This window comes from Hyperolius riggenbachi, chromosome 1 (assembly GCF_040937935.1).
Source record: "Hyperolius riggenbachi isolate aHypRig1 chromosome 1, aHypRig1.pri, whole genome shotgun sequence".
NCBI classification, from domain to species: Eukaryota; Metazoa; Chordata; class Amphibia; order Anura; family Hyperoliidae; genus Hyperolius; species Hyperolius riggenbachi.
The window spans coordinates 570,279,812-570,296,758 of NC_090646.1; the positions used below are offsets into that span (position 1 = coordinate 570,279,812).

The 16,947-nt window shown below is 37.9% G+C and overlaps 1 protein-coding gene across 9 annotated transcripts in view; it reads left to right on the top strand.

The window, feature by feature from the left end:
• Positions 1–3,624: 3,624 nt before the first annotated feature.
• The window catches only part of MEF2C (myocyte enhancer factor 2C), a 369,418-nt gene continuing 356,095 nt past the window's right edge, over positions 3,625–16,947 (top strand). For 5 of the 9 annotated variants that reach the window (XM_068247843.1, XM_068247877.1, XM_068247869.1 and 2 more), the window contains exon 1: positions 3,630–3,796. The gene's annotated coding sequence lies outside the window, so the exon portion shown is untranslated. Of the gene's footprint in view, positions 3,797–16,947 lie in introns of all 9 variants that reach the window. The other 4 variants (XM_068247894.1, XM_068247888.1, XM_068247862.1 and 1 more) reach the window with 3 other exon arrangements.

The following is a 16,947-nucleotide window of genomic DNA, read 5'->3' on the forward strand; positions in this document are numbered from 1 at the left end:
TGTGTGAGGATCAATATTTAATCCATTTTTGATCCAAGGAACTGATTCTTCACTGAAGCATAATACATTTAATTTTACTTCTGGACTGAAAAAATGTTGTGCCTTATCTCTGCCAGCAATGATGTGGATTAATTATCATTATGGTGTTGTGGATTAATTTGCATGTATCAGATTGATTGTCAAGTACATTGGCCTCAATTCACTAAGATCATGCTGGAGATAATAAGGCAAGAGAAAACTTACCACAGCACAGTGAGAGAGTTATCTTATCTCTTAATTCCTTATGTTACCTCCTCTGTAGTTATTTTCGCACGCATTTAATTAACAGCCTGTCTTTAACTTTAGAATTCTGGAGTTATTTTAAGGATGAAGAGTTAGACAAAAGAGTTAACTTTAGGTTTGCCTGAGGTAAAATGTTTCCTGAATCCTTCATGCCTCGTCACCATGGTGATAACTTTAGAAATGTTATTAAAGAAAACCTGAACTGAAAATTAAAAGTCAAAATAAACATACACAAGTCATACTTACCTCTTGTGTAGTCTACTCCTCAATCTATTTTTCCTCTCCTGCATCCTGTTTGTCCACTGTGATCAATGGAATTCTCCGTCCTCCATTTTGAAAATGGCTAGTACCCCATAACAGCTTCCTGGTCAGCACACAGTTAAACTGTAACATCGCCCACTTGAGCCATAGGGAAACATGGACACATCAGTTGTCCTCTCAGCTATAACTGACAGCAACAGATATATAACTGAGAGCAACTGATATATTTCAGTTCTGACAAAATGTTGTCAGAACTGGAAGGGATCACTGTAAGAAGAAAATGGTGAGCTTCTGAGAGGAACTGATGGGAAGGTAACTATGTAATGTTCATTTGAAGTTACCTCATGTGTTTATTTTAAATAATTTTAATCAGTACAGGTTCTCTTTAAAGACAGGAGATAAGCTTAGTGAATTGAGGCCAATGTCACTTTAATTGCATTGAGGTATTCATGTATCCAATCCAAGTTTAAATTGCCTTTAGGTATACATCTTCCATGTGATTTATACTAGTAGGTGCTGTGGGGGCCACCCTTTTATACAATTATACATAGACATATGACTATGGTCATTGGGATTAGATTGTGAGCCCCTCTGAGGGACAGTTAGTGACAAGACAATAAAGTCTGTATAGCACTGCAGAAAATGTTGGCGATATATAAAGAATAATAATCTGTCAATATTTTTGATTGAAGGACCTCCTCCATCGTCTCCACCCCTTTTTGTCACATTACTACGTGGTAGGCTGAAATGAACATAAATTAATTTCACAGGCAAAAATGAGGATGAGAGCATTCTGCAATCATGATCAAAGGATTAAACAAAAGGAAAACAAACAAAAAAACATATGGAAAATAGATGTGGATTATGGCATTGCCTTTTAATTAAAGTGGATCCGAGATGAAAAACTAACTATAACAAGTAACTTGTCTATATATCTTATCTAAAGTTTAGATAGTTTACACAACAAATCTAGCTGCAAACAGCTTTAATAGAATATGATTATTTCTTCCTTTGATACAATGACAGCAGCCATGTTGTTTGTAAACATTACACAGGGGCAGGTTTATCAGCAAAAAACCCTAATCCCCCCTCCTCCTCCCCTCTGCCTCTGAAATATCTGGCTAGTAATACCTCCCCTGCCTCCTGCCCACACTGAGCTCCCATGAGCCCTTGCTACTGTCTGAAAGTGCCTTGGCTCTCTGAAAACCTGTGGGTGTGGCTTGTTTAGTTTATAGGGAATTAGAGTATTAAAACAAAAACAAAAAAGTATTTGGCTTGAGGAATGCCCTATAAACAATAGGAAATGAACCCAATTATGCAATGTGTAAAAGTTAATCGCGGATCCACTTTAAGTACTTTAAAAACCTACATGGTTTATTTCACTAAGTATAATTTTTTGTGTCAGTGTGTTTATTTTCATTTAATCTCTTATGGTAAATAGATAAGGGGTCATAATTGCTTAGCAGGTGTCAGCTGCTCGTGAAGTGACATTGGACCATGAAATTTCACAGGCCTCTAATGAGGTTTTTGACTTTGTGAAAACAAAATCTTCATCTCGGCTAAAATGTAATGATATTTTATGATTTTTAGCTTGAAGTCATGGTCAACTTTGTCCATCACTAACTTTCAGCATGAAAACACTTCTTCCCTATATAATGAATTGTTAGCAACTCATTTTTGTTGAACGTTCCTCCTTAACACAACCTTACAGTCCACTGTGTAGTATTAGAGCTACTGAGTCTGTCATCATGACCTCCCTCTAAAAGATGTTGGTTTCCTCACCGCAGTGCTACACCTCTGGCTAAAATACCTTCTCGGTCACTCACCTGGTGCACATGTAGACAGCAGAGCCGGTATTCTCACATCCCTTATCTGCATGCTAATATGTCTCATTATTTTAAAAAAAGTCAAATTTCCTTTTCTTTTTACATTTAAAGTTTAGCAGAGGTTTTATTAGCCTACTTCAGTTGACCTGCCCGAGCGCAGAGGTTTCAGGGAGCTAAGAACTAAAGTAATTGTTTTACTTGATTATCAAGAAGTAAACACTACCTTTCATCAACAGAGGGGGTAATTAGGACAACTGTTTCAAAGAGTTTATCCAGAGGGAAGGTGGGAAGATAACATCTGTGACTTCTGTAAATATGGATGGCTAAAAGGCGAGGGGGGGACATAGCAGCTCATATAGCTATTAGAAACCAGGAGAAATTCCAAGGGGGAAAAGGGTGCTTAGTTTGCTTTGAAGCAAACCTGAGCTAGAGCTCAAGTAAAAAAACTCACATACTTACCTAAGGCTTCCCATGCTTTCCTCTGGTCCTCCACTGCTGCCTGAGACCCTCCAGAATATGAGGGCTGTGCTCCTCTTCTGGCACAAGCACAGCCATGCTGTAGCCGCACGCGGGCTTGAAGAGGAGTGTGGCCCTGATCAGATTTCTGACAAGCCCCTGTTGGAAATTTTTAGGCGGCAACGGAGGAAGCCCCTATAGGATCCAGCAGCTTATCTCTTAGTTAAGGATATTATTTTTCTCCTGAGCTTTGGCTCGGGTACACTTTAATGCAGGGGAAAGACTCAGAACACATTAGATGTAGAGGGACTACATTACAGCCAGGAAACTAGTCATTTATATAATGAGATTAACATAGTATTACATGTGTCTATATATCTAGCTTAAAAAAAAATAAAAAAAAATTGTATGCACTTCTAGAGGTTTAAAATCTTTAAATACAATTTTACATATTCAACAGCAGTAATGTGGAAGGCTGTAAGGGTTAAAACAGCAACACAATATGTGGACATATTGGAACAGGCTTTTCATTGCACCCATCCTCCAAAAGAGCCCTGTACATATGTATAGTGTTTTAAAAGAAAATCTTTCTGATATTTTATGTTAACTGTGGCATATGTGTAAGAGGCTGTAATCTTGTGTTCTTTTGCCAACGCTGACAAAGGTCTGGTTGTCAGTGATACCTTTAACGGCTAAATATACACCAGACTGACAGGAACAGGTGCTGGAGGGCCTGCCAGACACTTGTGCAGGGGAATCTTGCTTCTTACAGGTCATCTGCTAGAGGGGAAAAAGCCACTGTCCTCATGTTAGAAACATAGTGAGGCAAACAGAACCCGTACTGGGGGTTTCTCTTCAAAGCCAGCTGGTCTGGCTTTACAATACAGGAATTTTTTTACCTGTTAGAGTTTGGTCAGCTAACCCCTCAGCAGGTGCTGTAGGGCAAACCTTCCTGGAGAAGCAGGGCACAGGTAAGTTTGTGAATTTTGTCTTTTTTTATGAATTTAATGCTAAACAGCTTGACTTGTGATCTTGTATATGATGGCACATTCTGTTATTAGTAAAGTTAATGGTTCATTTTTCATACTGTTATATTTTTATGTTCGCCTTTTTAGGCCTGTAATATTTTGCTAGACAGACTTGTACATAGCGGACTTAGGCGTATAGTTTAACATGAGCTAATTCATTGTTTTCTTTAATACAAGAAACAACTTGACACAGCCATACCCTGGCAATGCCAATCCCTCTTTTACTTTTCTATATTGCAAAGAGCATTACAACTTTGAACGTTAATTTTGAAGCTGTAATAGAAACAACAATTATCTGTATTATAATTATTTTACAGAACTGGAATGCTAAAGAACAGGAATCGTTAAATGTACAATTTTCATTATTTAATCTAATTTATGTCTTTGTAATACTGTCTCAGAAAAAGTTAACTTTTACAAATGAGAGAGTATAATTCAGAGGTATCGGTTTGACCTTAGAATGAACACTATGAAGTCCATTTTCTGGACTGATTTCTTGAGCCAGAGTTCTAATTTAATTTTTTTTTTTCATGAAACTTAATCTAATTTTAGTCAATAAATGTACAAATGTATTATAGTAAACAAAACAATCACTTTTCATAGTATACAGTGAAATAGATATTAGGGGTGATTTATCAGAATGGAAACAGAGAAACCTGGAGCTAAAGTGGAGCAATTGCAAAGCGCAACCAATCCGCTGTAATTATTTAATGAAACAAAGGTCCTGATTGGCTGATGTGGGCAGTCATTCCCCTTTTCCTCTAGGTTTCTTTGTTTCTGTCTTCGTTAATTATCACTATAATGTATTCAGGACTGAAAAGATACAGGAAACAACACTAATTACCCAGAGCCGCATCATACCATCGCACTAAATGTGTAGTTGTTTTATATTTATTTTTGAATACTTGGATACTAAAAGTTTTCTTTTTTCTGCAAGAAATATTTTGTTGGACTATTGATAACAAAATGATAAAATATACTTTTTTTTTTTAAAAAAAGGTTTAACTATGAAAATAATTATATACTATCACAGCTCTACATAGGGTATACTGAGCAAACCACAACCATATATATATATATATATATATATATATATATATATATATATATATATATATATATATATATATATATATATATAAATTTATTTGTTTTTTTGCATTTTTCATATTAATTTGGTTTGATCAGAAACACTTGTTTATTGATGAATGTTACTGTATTCATCATTCATATTTTAGATGCACTGTAAAGGTGCCCATACACTGGTCGATTTCAGCAATCGATCAATTCTATAGAATCGATCGCAAAACGATTCTATAGAATCGGCTGATCGATGGCCCATAGAGTTGCATTGGATCTAATGGTGCAGTAATGCATTTAGATGGATTTTCAATAGAATTTCAATAGATTTCATCCTAAAATCTATTGGAACTCTGTTCCTAGTGTGTGACACACATCAGATAGATTTCAGTCAGATTCAACCTGACAGGCAACTGACAGAAATCTATCCGATGGTCGAATCTGCTGCAAATCTATCAGTGTATGGCCAGCTTTTTAATTTATTTGCTTAAGGCTTCTTACACAGTAAGACGTTGCGTTTGATGCCCCTAATGCAACGCATTGAAAGACTATAACTTGGACGTTATTTAGCCCTGCGTTTGGTGCGCTGTTTTCGTCGCACAGTGATAGAACGAAAACGGCGCATGCATAAAAAAAAAAGAAAACATTACTGAGCATGTGCAAACAGTCTAACGCAGCTAAAAACATGTATAACGCATAGCATGCAGCACTTTCATTTAACGTGCAGCGTTAGACACCAACGCAACGTCTGCACTGTGAACAGCCCATTGATTTTTCATTGCTGTAAGTTACTGTGTGTTACATGTTGTTGTAACGTGCGACTTTAATGTCACACTGTGAAAGAGCCCTTAAAGCAGATAACTCCTTAATTCAACTGCAGGCCAGTATAGAGTGACACACTGATAACAGCATGCGTCTGAGTTAATAGTGATGTTCATGTTTTGTTGAGTTTTTTCATGAGCATACACTGTTGATATGTTTATAACAATTATTGTATATAACTGTATAAAAATAATACAGCCATATGGTGTACAATAATGTTATCCCCACACGGGGAAATTTTAGAATGGTTTAGTTATTTATTTATTTTTTCGCAATTATCAAAAATAAATTGTTTGCAAATAATGTGAATGATTCTTGCAAGACCCAATGTTTTATTCTATTCTTTCTGATGGGAATTGGCAATTTGACTGCTCTAAAATGATTGCTTTTGTGCTGAAAGCACCAGATTTTTAATGGGGAGGTGTGGAGAGGGTGGCATAAAACAAGATTTCCTGGCAGTACAATCATTTTAGATCAAAGGTGTGATTGAACAGCTTACCATATTGATCTGTTTGTGGCTGTAGTTTTCAAAAGTCTGCCAAAAGTTGTGGAGATGTATTCAACAGCTGAAATGACTGAATGCATGATAGCTGACTTGCTGTGCGAGATAGATACAGTAGATAGATAGATAGATAGATAGATAGATTTTTTTTTAACAATAGATACGACAGTTATTCTGTTTGCTTGTGCAGACAGTAAAGGGACTTAAATTATTGGCCATTGTGAGAAGCGTTTTTCTAATAAAAAAGTCTTTGAATTGATTTTTTGATTAGAGAACAAAGCATGGAGAATGGTTTACAAAATGCGAATATATTTCTAGAAATGTTTTTTTTTGCTACTCGCTTTATTAATATAAATAAATAATGCTGTCACTGTTTCCAAGTCTACTATAAAGCCCTGTGTACACTACTGCCCTGCCGTATGCACCATCCCTCCTGCCATGAATTGGTTAGTAAGGAAAGCTAGTTTTATAAAACATCTAAAACATCAAGTGAGCAGTGCAGATAAAAGCTAGATAATATAGACCAGTGTTTCTCAAGATTACTATAGCATATATCATGCTTTATTACTAACCGTATCAGCCAAGTTCCCCTAGACAGATATACATTAGTTAGGAGGAGTACACCATTATTGTGTATAGAGGGTTTCCAAATATGTACTTTACTTTCCGCATGTACTGGTTGCTCTAGTTCTCCCCAATTTTATGACATACATATCACAAGAACACTTGTGTGCATATAGTGTTTTGTGATCAAACATAACATTATACCCGAAACATGACAGAAGTGTTTTTTGTTAGCCCACTGACTTAGACAATTATGTCCATATAAATGTTTATATCTAAAATCAATCTATATATACAGTGTTCAATCAGCATTCCATCCAAACAGATCTTTTGTAGAGTGTAAACAGGATCTTACATGTTTTTTTTTTTGCTATCAATTATTTTTTTTAATAAAATAGTCAAATATATTGACTCATGTATTTACAAACTGCACTATGCCACTTGAAATGTAGCTTTTTTTTTACCTCCAATTGATCATTCTTGAGATGTTTCTACAACATTTTATGGAGTCTCCCTGTTGTGCATTCAGCTTATTAGAATGATTAGTAAAGGTAGGTATCTGGCTCCCCAGCTGATATTGTGGCCCTTATTCAATTCTCCTAAGTTTTCACACATGGGCCCATATGCAATTAAATTTTTCTCTTGAGTTTTCTCCTAGGAGATAATTTTTCATCTTCTATTTATAGTACATTTTCAGCACTTAGCAATAGAAAAAGTACCCAAAAGTATGAGAAAAAGTACTATCAAAATTATTTTAAGTATTGTTTTGCAATCAAATGATTTTAAAGGCATTTGATTAAAACATTTGAAAATATCACCCAGGAGAAAACTCAGGTGAAAAGGTTAATTGCATATGAGCCCTTAACAATAAAATTCAATTTAAGCCAACGACAAAGCAAGAACAATCTCACAATAGTGTTAACAGTACTTTTTCACCTACTTTTTGGTACTTTTTCAATTACTGAGCACTGAAAAGTAATTTTAAACAAAAATAAGAAATAATCTCTTAGGAGAAACTTTAGTAGAACAAGTGAATTAAATTAGGGCCTCGGGGGCAAATAAAAATAAAAAAAAAAAAACAAGTCCTGTGGTTAAAGGAAACATTTGAAAAAGCCTTGGAAATGAGTTTCAAAGGTACACATACAGTATAGAGAAGGACATACAAAGCTTCCTCTGCATGGACAATTACTAAAAGTACAGCGGTCTCTATAATACTTAAATGGAAGATTGTTGTAGCAACCACAATACTTCCTACAGCTGGTCATATAACAACACTAAGCTGGAGGAGGTCATTGTAAGACGGGTGGCCATGGAGGAGGTCATCTGTAAGAGGGGTGACCATGAACCATGACCCTCATAGCTGAGCTCTAGAGAACCTGTGTATAGAGGAGGGAAATTAGAAAAATCATCAACACTCCAATAATTTTTTTTTTTGTAAATGTGCATAGATCATAGTCCAACTTCAGTCCTTGAGGGTAAGAATGTGTAAAAAACCTCAGCCCTCGAGGACTGGAGTTGCACATCCCTGGCAATGGGGGGAATCCTGTCTTCAGGAAATAAAAACATAAAAACAAAAAAAGATGAAAACTCACATAGAGTTTGCAAAAACGTAGCTTAAGGTCCTACAACCTGGAGAAATATGATTCTCAGAGAGGATGAAACCAGAGCTCATCTGTCTGACCTCAAAACCAAACATCCTGTCTGAAGGAAACCATTGATGGGTCATGTGTATTACCATTCCAACAGTGAAGTTTAGTGGTGGAGTGTGGTTTTTAGCTATAGGAACTCAGACTACTGAGTTCAAAAGGTAATTCAAATGGTGCAAGGAATCCATATATCCTTTATGAAAGGTGTCCCAGAACAGTTTAATCCTCACACTGGGCCAGTGGCTTACATTTCAAGACAGATACCCTTACAAGACATGTGCCCTTTGCAAAAATACAACACAGCAATGGTTTAGGAAAAACTTTGTTGATAACCTTGACAGCCATGACTTGAACCCAATCAAACAACTCCAGAAAAACCTAAAATTAGCTTTTAGCAAAAGGTCTTCACCCAATCTGACATAGCCAGAATCATTTGCAAGGAGGAAAACCCGAAAATGCTGAAATCCAGGTGTGAGATCTTGTCAAGTCAAACCCTAGAAGACTCTGAGCTGTAATTACTGAGGACTGAGTAAAGGGCTTAAATAACTGCATTGAAATTATATACAGGCGGTCCCCTACGTACAAACAGTTCGGTAGTTAAATTTGTTTGTAAGTTGAGTTGAATGTCTAATGCTCGCCATAGACGGGTCGACACCTCCTTATCATTCGAGCCGCTGATGGCTCGATTGATAATATCCGACAGGTCCGATGACCCGCCGGATCGATTCACCGCTCGATCCCCGCGGGCGGACAATAGCGGGGAATTGAGCGGAAGATAAGGAGTGCCCGCGGGGACAAGCTCGACTCGTGTATGCCCAGCATCATACATAGTGAAACATGGATGATTTACTTTCAGACAACTCTGGATTTAGACATTGGGCTCAATCCAATTATCTTTTTCTCCTAAAGTTATCTCCTGGGTGATATTTTCGCATTATAAATAAAATGCTTTCTGAACCACCAGCAAGCAAGAAAATTCTCAGAATAATTTTGACAGTACTTTGACAGTACCTTTCCACCTACTTTTTAGTACTTTTTCAATTGTTGAGTACAAAAGTTATTTCAAACAGAAGATGAAAAATCATCTTCAAGGAGAAAACTAAGGAGAAAAAGTACATTGGATAGGGCCCAATAAATATAAACAATGTTTTTTGTTTGTTGTCAATGTTCTTTAAATTTGTTTTCAACTACTTAAAATGCTGTAACATCTAACAATAAAAATATGTAATAACAAAAACAGTAGTGTATATTTAGCACATGGGAACAACTTTGCAAATCAAGTCATTTGTAAGTACGGGAGTGTCTGTATACTATATATATTACAGTAGAAGTTCAGTAACCGATAGCATGTTCATTGACACAATGTAAATGATGGGCTTTAGCCTAAAAGCTGCTAATGACACACCAAGCTCTGACAAGTGGCTTAGAGACATTATTTTATGTCTGTGGCCTATTTTATTTTATGTCTGATGGCCTAATATCCCAGTGATACCTTCTAGTTCCGGCCTAAGCAGCATGGTCGGGCTTAGGCGTGGATGGATGGGGAAAGGCGTTTGTTGTGCCTCCATATGCTGGCACGTTTAAACACATTGGAGTTGCCTTCTGTGGATATTTCACACAGTATGGTTACACTAGGACTCCTATGATGAATGCTCAGCAAAATGAACAAAGCAGGGCAAAACCAGAACATTTCAATATTTAAAAAATCTAGTTACCAGTGCCACCTATCTCTAGACCCTGTTTTGGAGTTTGCTGCACATACCATTTTAAATATATTTTAATGGGAATCTGCCCTGCTGTCCTCCAGTATGCTATGTTTTGTACTAGGCGATTACGTGCTGGTTTCTGATTATCTTGGCACCAGAGATTTTGGCACTGGTCTAAAGCATTAGGTGGGTGATTTTAGAGGGAATTTCTTATTATATTTTTTTAATATTTGGGGTTCATGGATGGGTAAGTAGGGTAGGGCAGGGAGGGAAATTGTATTTAAGTTGGGTAAGTGGGTGGGCTATACCTAGATCATGCAGGAGAATAGGCATGGAGGGGAATAGTATTCAAGTTTGAGGGGAAGGGAGGCTATACCTAGGTCATGGAGGAGGAATACTATTTGGCATTGAAGGAGTTGCAGCTAAGTTATGAAAGTAAAATACTATTACATTTTAATCTATAGTCATTCTACCTGATTCAATCAAAAATGTAAAAAAATACACATCTGAAACAACCACGTGCTCGGTCACAGTTTGCAAGCAATAAACGCAACATTCTACTGTGTGATCCTACAGCAGGTGATCGCCAAGCGATTGCTCTGTGAATACATATCAACTTTAGGAATACACTTGGTCAATATGTGCACTCATTTCTTGCGCTACTGGTTTATTTCTTTGTCTTTGATTTTTATTTTTATCTACTAAAGTCAAATGATTGATTTAGTTGCCTATTTGTGAACTATAAACATTACCATATTTCTCTTCTTTTTTTTTTTTTTTAATTTGAAGTTGTTTTGGTGTGATTATTGATGATAATTGAATTATCCCTTTTAAATTTGTTGGAAGAAAGTTTTCCAGTTGTGTCAGTCAAAACTTAAGTTTTCTGAAATTTGAATTTATTGGATACTTTTAGTAATTTATTCCTGGCTAATAAAATTCCCCCAAATCCCCCAAATTTGGCAGGTGCAAGTAATTTTTTGTATAGAGTATAAGATGGTTCCCAACTTGTTTTCAATTTTGAATTGTGGTATTCTCCCAAGGCATGGAAAATAACCTATAACAAGACATTTTACTGTTAAATAGGCCAGAACCAGCCAGAATTGCTGATCAAATAATTATTTGGTACTGGAAAGAGCAGGTGAAAAAGTTTTCAAAAACTCTGAGACCAGAAATGTAGCTCACCTGGCCAAAAAAAGAAAACTGAATGAGATAAATCTTTGAAAAACGGTTCTACTGCATCCTGTGTATGAGATAATTCAGATAGGCCATACTCAAAGAATGGGCTTCCCACACTCAGTCGAAATCCCAATTTTAAAGATTGAACAAATACTAGCATATGAGAATCCCTGTGATAGATATTTGTATATCACTTACCAAGGAAATACTTCTTAAGGCAATTACATCACAGGAAGTGGGAAAATAACTTCATAAATGCCGGTGACTTGGCAGTCCTCTCTACTGAATTGAACTTAGTGAGGGTCCTGAAGGATATACTGTCAGATAAATGGCACTTCAAAGGACTGGTCATCTGGAGCTGACATATGGGTCCACATGCAATTCACTTTTTCTGCTAAGTTTTTAGCTAGGGTTGTCTTTAAAATGGGCCATATGCAATTCAGTTTTTCTCCTGAGTTTTCTCCTAAGCAATATTTTTAAACGTGTGAATAAAATGCCTTTTCAGGCACCAAAAAGCAGAAAATACTCAAAATAATTTTGATAGTACTTTCTCACCTACTTTTCGGTACTTTTTCAGATGAAAAGTGCTCGAAAGTTATTTTAAATAGAAGATGAAAAAAGATTTTCTAGGAGAAAACTCAGGAGAAAGAGTGAAATGATCTGCTGTTCAAAAGGTTCATGCACATGTACAATGATTATCACCTGTAGGGATTGGGACTCGATTCCTTGCGTAACAGTTCTGAGTTGAGTGGTGTGCAGACACATCACTAGTATACAGCCAAGCAATGTGTTCTAGTGCTACAGAGGTGGGTGGAGGGTGATCAAGGACTCCATATCTCTCAGCGATGTATCAGGACAGCTATACGCATGTTGGATTCTCAACGGTGATGCCCCCAACAAAATTTAGCCTAGCTTGTCTATGAGGCTAATGACCTGCAAGTATAAGTCCTTAATCTTGTTAAAACAATGGGGCAGGTTATTATTATTACATTTTAATATAGCACCGACATCTTCTACATCACTGTACAGAGTATATATGGTCTGGTCCCTAACTGGCCCTCAGAGGGGCTCACAATCTAAGCCCTACCATAGTCATATGTCTATGTTTGTATCATGTAGTGTGTGTATCATAGTCTAGGGCCAATCTAGGGCCAATGGTGGGCAGCACGGTGGTGTAGTGGTTAGCGTTATCGCCTTACAGCGCTGGGTTCCTGGTTCGAATCCAAGCCAGGTTAACATCTGTATGGAGTTTGTATGTTCTCCCCGTGTCTGCGCAGGTTTTCCCCGGGCACTACTGTTTCCTCCCACATCCCAAAGACATACAGAAAGTTCATTGGCTTCACCCTGAATTGTCACTAGACTATGATACATGCACTACACGATACATACTGTACATAGACATATGATTATGGTAGGGACTAGATTGTGAGCCCCTCTGAGGGACAGTTAGTGACAAGACAATATACTCTGTACAGCGCTGCGTAATATGTCGGCGCTATATAAATTCTGAAATACATAAAATACATTTAAGGGGGAAGCCAAATAACTTATCTGAATGTTTTTGGCAGATTTCATTTATCACACTCCTAAGCTAAAACGATGTGAATGTGATAAAACCTCACAAAATTGTACAGTCATATTCCAGTGTGAGTAATCAGCATAAAGTATAAAGTTATACTGATACAGTGATTATAAAAGTACAGGAGAAACACTGAAATATATGCCCATGTTTACAGACAAACTATCTAACTTGTCTATCTACATCTATGTGGTATATGCCATATTTTAACTGCATACACAGTAACCTATCTGGAAGATGTCACAAGGGGCATAATAAAATAGATTAGGAAAATGCAATCCAGCTGAAAAAGAGATTTTTTTCTGTAAAGTGAGTCAGAGTGTACTGCTAATGTGACCCAGTTTTTAGCAGCAGAGGTTTAATGAGACATCACCATCATGATATCTGATTTTTTTTCTTTTTGTGAGACCCTTAATACTTATTGCATCACTGGAACATTCTAAATAACTGTTTTGGCATTTGAGTGGGGTGACAGATTCACTAGATCCTTGGCAGCTGCTTGAGCTAAGCTGTTCTGTGTGGAAGGGTGGAGCATATGACACCTGTTGTGGTATTAAAGGGGAAAAAAAATGCAACGCAAACTGTGCTAGAACTCTTCCTCTTTGTGGCAATATTAATGTCAAGGATGAAGAATAATGGCTATTGATCATAAAACACTGTTCATGTTATAATGTCAAACATACAGTACACCTTTCAATACATGCACTCGAAAATGACCTTCAATGCAATAGTTAGCATGAGTGACTATTATTATAAGTATTTTGCATTCATATAGAACTGACCTTTTGTTTTCAGCAGTGCTTTACAAGTGGACTGAACAATGGTTGTGTCCCTCGGAGGGGGTTCACAATGCAATGCTTCTACCACAGTCAAATGTTTCTTCTGTAATGTACGGTAGATAACATTTGGGGGGAGCAAATTAACATAGTGTATGTTTTGGAAATGTGAAAAGAGATGTATGTTCTCCCCGTATCCGTGTGGGTTTCCCCCGGGAACTCAGGTTACTTCGCACGTGCCAAAAACATACATATAAGTTGATGACAGGACTATATATATATATATATATATATATATATATATATATATATATATACTGTATATATACAGTGGGTTGCAAAAGTATTCGGCCGCCTTGAAGTTTTCCACATTTTGTCACATTACTGCCACAAACATGCATCAATTTTATTGGAATTCCACGTGAAAGACCAATACAAAGTGGTGTACATGTGAGAAGTGGATCAAAAATCATACATCATTCCAAACATTTTTTACAAATAAATAACTGCAGAGTGGGGTGTGCATAATTATTCGGCCCCCTGAGTCAATACTTTGTAGAACCACCTTTTGCTGCAATTACAGCTGCCAGTCTTTTAGCGTATGTCTCTACCAGCTTTGCACATCTAGAGACTGAAATCCTTGCCTATTCTTCTTTGCAAAACAGCTCCAGCTCAGTCAGATTAGATGGACAGCGTTTCTGAACAGCAGTTTTCAGATCTTGCCACAGATTCTCAATTGGATTTAGATCTGGACTTTGACTAGGCCATTCTAATACATAGATATGTTTTGTTTTAAATCATTCCATTGTTGCCCTGGCTTTATGTTTAGGGTCATTGTCCTGCTGGAAGGTGAACCTCCGCCCCACTCTCAAGTCTTTTGCAGTCTCCAAGAGGTTTTCTTCCAAGTTTGCCCTGTATTTGGCTCCATCCATCTTCCCATCAACTCTGACCAGCTTCCCTGTCCCGGCTAAAGAGATGCACCCCCCGAGCATGATGCTGCCACCACCATATTTGACAGTGGGGATGGTGTGTTCAGAGTGATGTGCAGTGTTAGTCTTCCACCACACATAGCGTTTTGCATTTTGGCCAAAAAGTTCCATTTTGATTTCATCTGACCAGAGCACCTTCTTCCACATGGCTTGTGGCAAACTGCAAACGGGACTTCTTATGCTTTCTGTTAACAATGCCTTTCTTCTTGCCACTCTTCCATAAAGGCCAACTTTGTACAGTGCATGACTAATAGTTGTCCTATAGACAGAGTCTCCCACTTGAGCTGTAGATCTCTGCAGCTCGTCCAGAGTCACAATGGGCCTCTTGACTGCATTACTGATCAGCGCTCTCCTTGTTCGGCCTGTGAGCTTAGGTGGATTGCCTTGTCTTGGTAGGTTTACAGTTGTGGCATACACCTTCCATTTCTGAATGATCGCTTGAACAGTGCTCCGTGGGATGTTCAAGGCATTGGAAATCTTTTTGTAGCCTAAGCCTGCTTTAAATTTCTCAATAACTTGATCCCTGACCTGTCTTGTGTGTTCTTTGGACTTCACAGTGTTGTTGCTCCCAATATTCTCTTAGACAACCTCTGAGGCTGTCGCAGAGCAGCTGTATTTGTACTGACATTAGATTACACACAGGTTCACTCTATTTAGTCATTAGCACTCATCAGGCAATGCCTATAGGCAACTGACTGCATGCAGATCAAAGGGGGCAGAATAATTATGCACACACCACTTTGCAGTTATTTATTTGTAAAAAAATGTTTGGAATCATGTATGATTTTCGTTCCACTTCTCATGTGTACACCACTTTGTTTTGTTCCTTCATGTGGAATTCCAATAAAATTGATTCATGTTTGTGGCAGTAATGTGACAAAATGTGGAAAACTTCTAGGGGGCCGAATACTTTTGCAACCCACTGTATATATATATATACACTCTGCAAAGCACTGATGTCCGCTATAAATAAATAATAATGATAACATAGAAAAGTAGACCAAGTGGTTATGAATTACAATTTTCAATACTTTTATTAAGTACCACCAGGGGCGTCTCTAGCCTTTTTGTCACTCTAGGCGAGAAAACCTGTGGCGCGCCCCCCCCCCCCCCCCCCCGGTGGGGTGCCCCCTGATGAAAATAATCGTAACGCAGCAGTTTTTCACCGTAAAATAATCGTAACGCAGCAATGTTTCACCATACGATAAAAGTAATGCGGCAATCTTTCACCAGAAAATAACCATAACGCATAAATGATTCACCATAAAATAATCATAAAGCAGTAATGATAAGCCATAAAATAATCGTAATGTGGCAGCGTTCACCAGGAAATAATTGTAATGTGGCCAGCGTTCCCCAGGAAAATATCGTAACGTTGCCAGCGTTCCCCAGGAAATAATTGTAATGTGGCAGCGTTCACCAGGAAATAATCGTAACGTTGCCAGCGTTCCCCAGGAAATAATTGTAATGTGGCAGCGTTCACCAGGAAATAATCGTAACGTTGCCAGCGTTCCCCAGGAAATAATCGTAATGTGGCCAGCGTTCCCCAGGAAATAATTGTAATGTGGCAGCGTTCCCCAGGAAATAATCGTAATGTGGCAGCGTTCCCCAGGAAATAATCGTAATGTGGCAGCGTTCACCAGGAAATAATTGTAATGTGGCCAGCGTTCCCCAGGAAAATATCGTAACGTTGCCAGCGTTCCCCAGGAAATAATTGTAATGTGGCAGCGTTCACCAGGAAATAATCGTAATGTGGCAGCGTTCACCAGGAAATAATCGTAACGTTGCCAGCGTTCCCCAGGAAATAATTGTAATGTGGCCAGCGTTCCCCAGGAAATAATCGTAATGTGGCAGCGTTCACCAGGAAATAATCGTAACGTTGCCAGCGTTCCCCAGGAAATAATTGTAATGTGGCCAGCGTTCCCCAGGAAATAATCGTAATGTGGCAGCGTTCCCCAGGAAATAATTGTAATGTGGCAGCGTTCCCCAGGAAATAATCGTAATGTGGCAGCGTTCCCCAGGAAATAATCGTAATGTGGCCAGCGTTCCCCAGGAAATAATCGTAATGTGGCAGCGTTCCCCAGGAAATAATTGTAATGTGGCCAGTGTTCCCCAGGAAATAATTGTAATGTGGCCAGCGTGACTCCTTCAAACTTAAAAAAAAGTAATAGTTGGGAGCTGTGGGTGATGCTGCTCTCCCATATACCTAGCTGAAGCACTGCTTACATCATAACTGATGCTGATAGAAGAACAT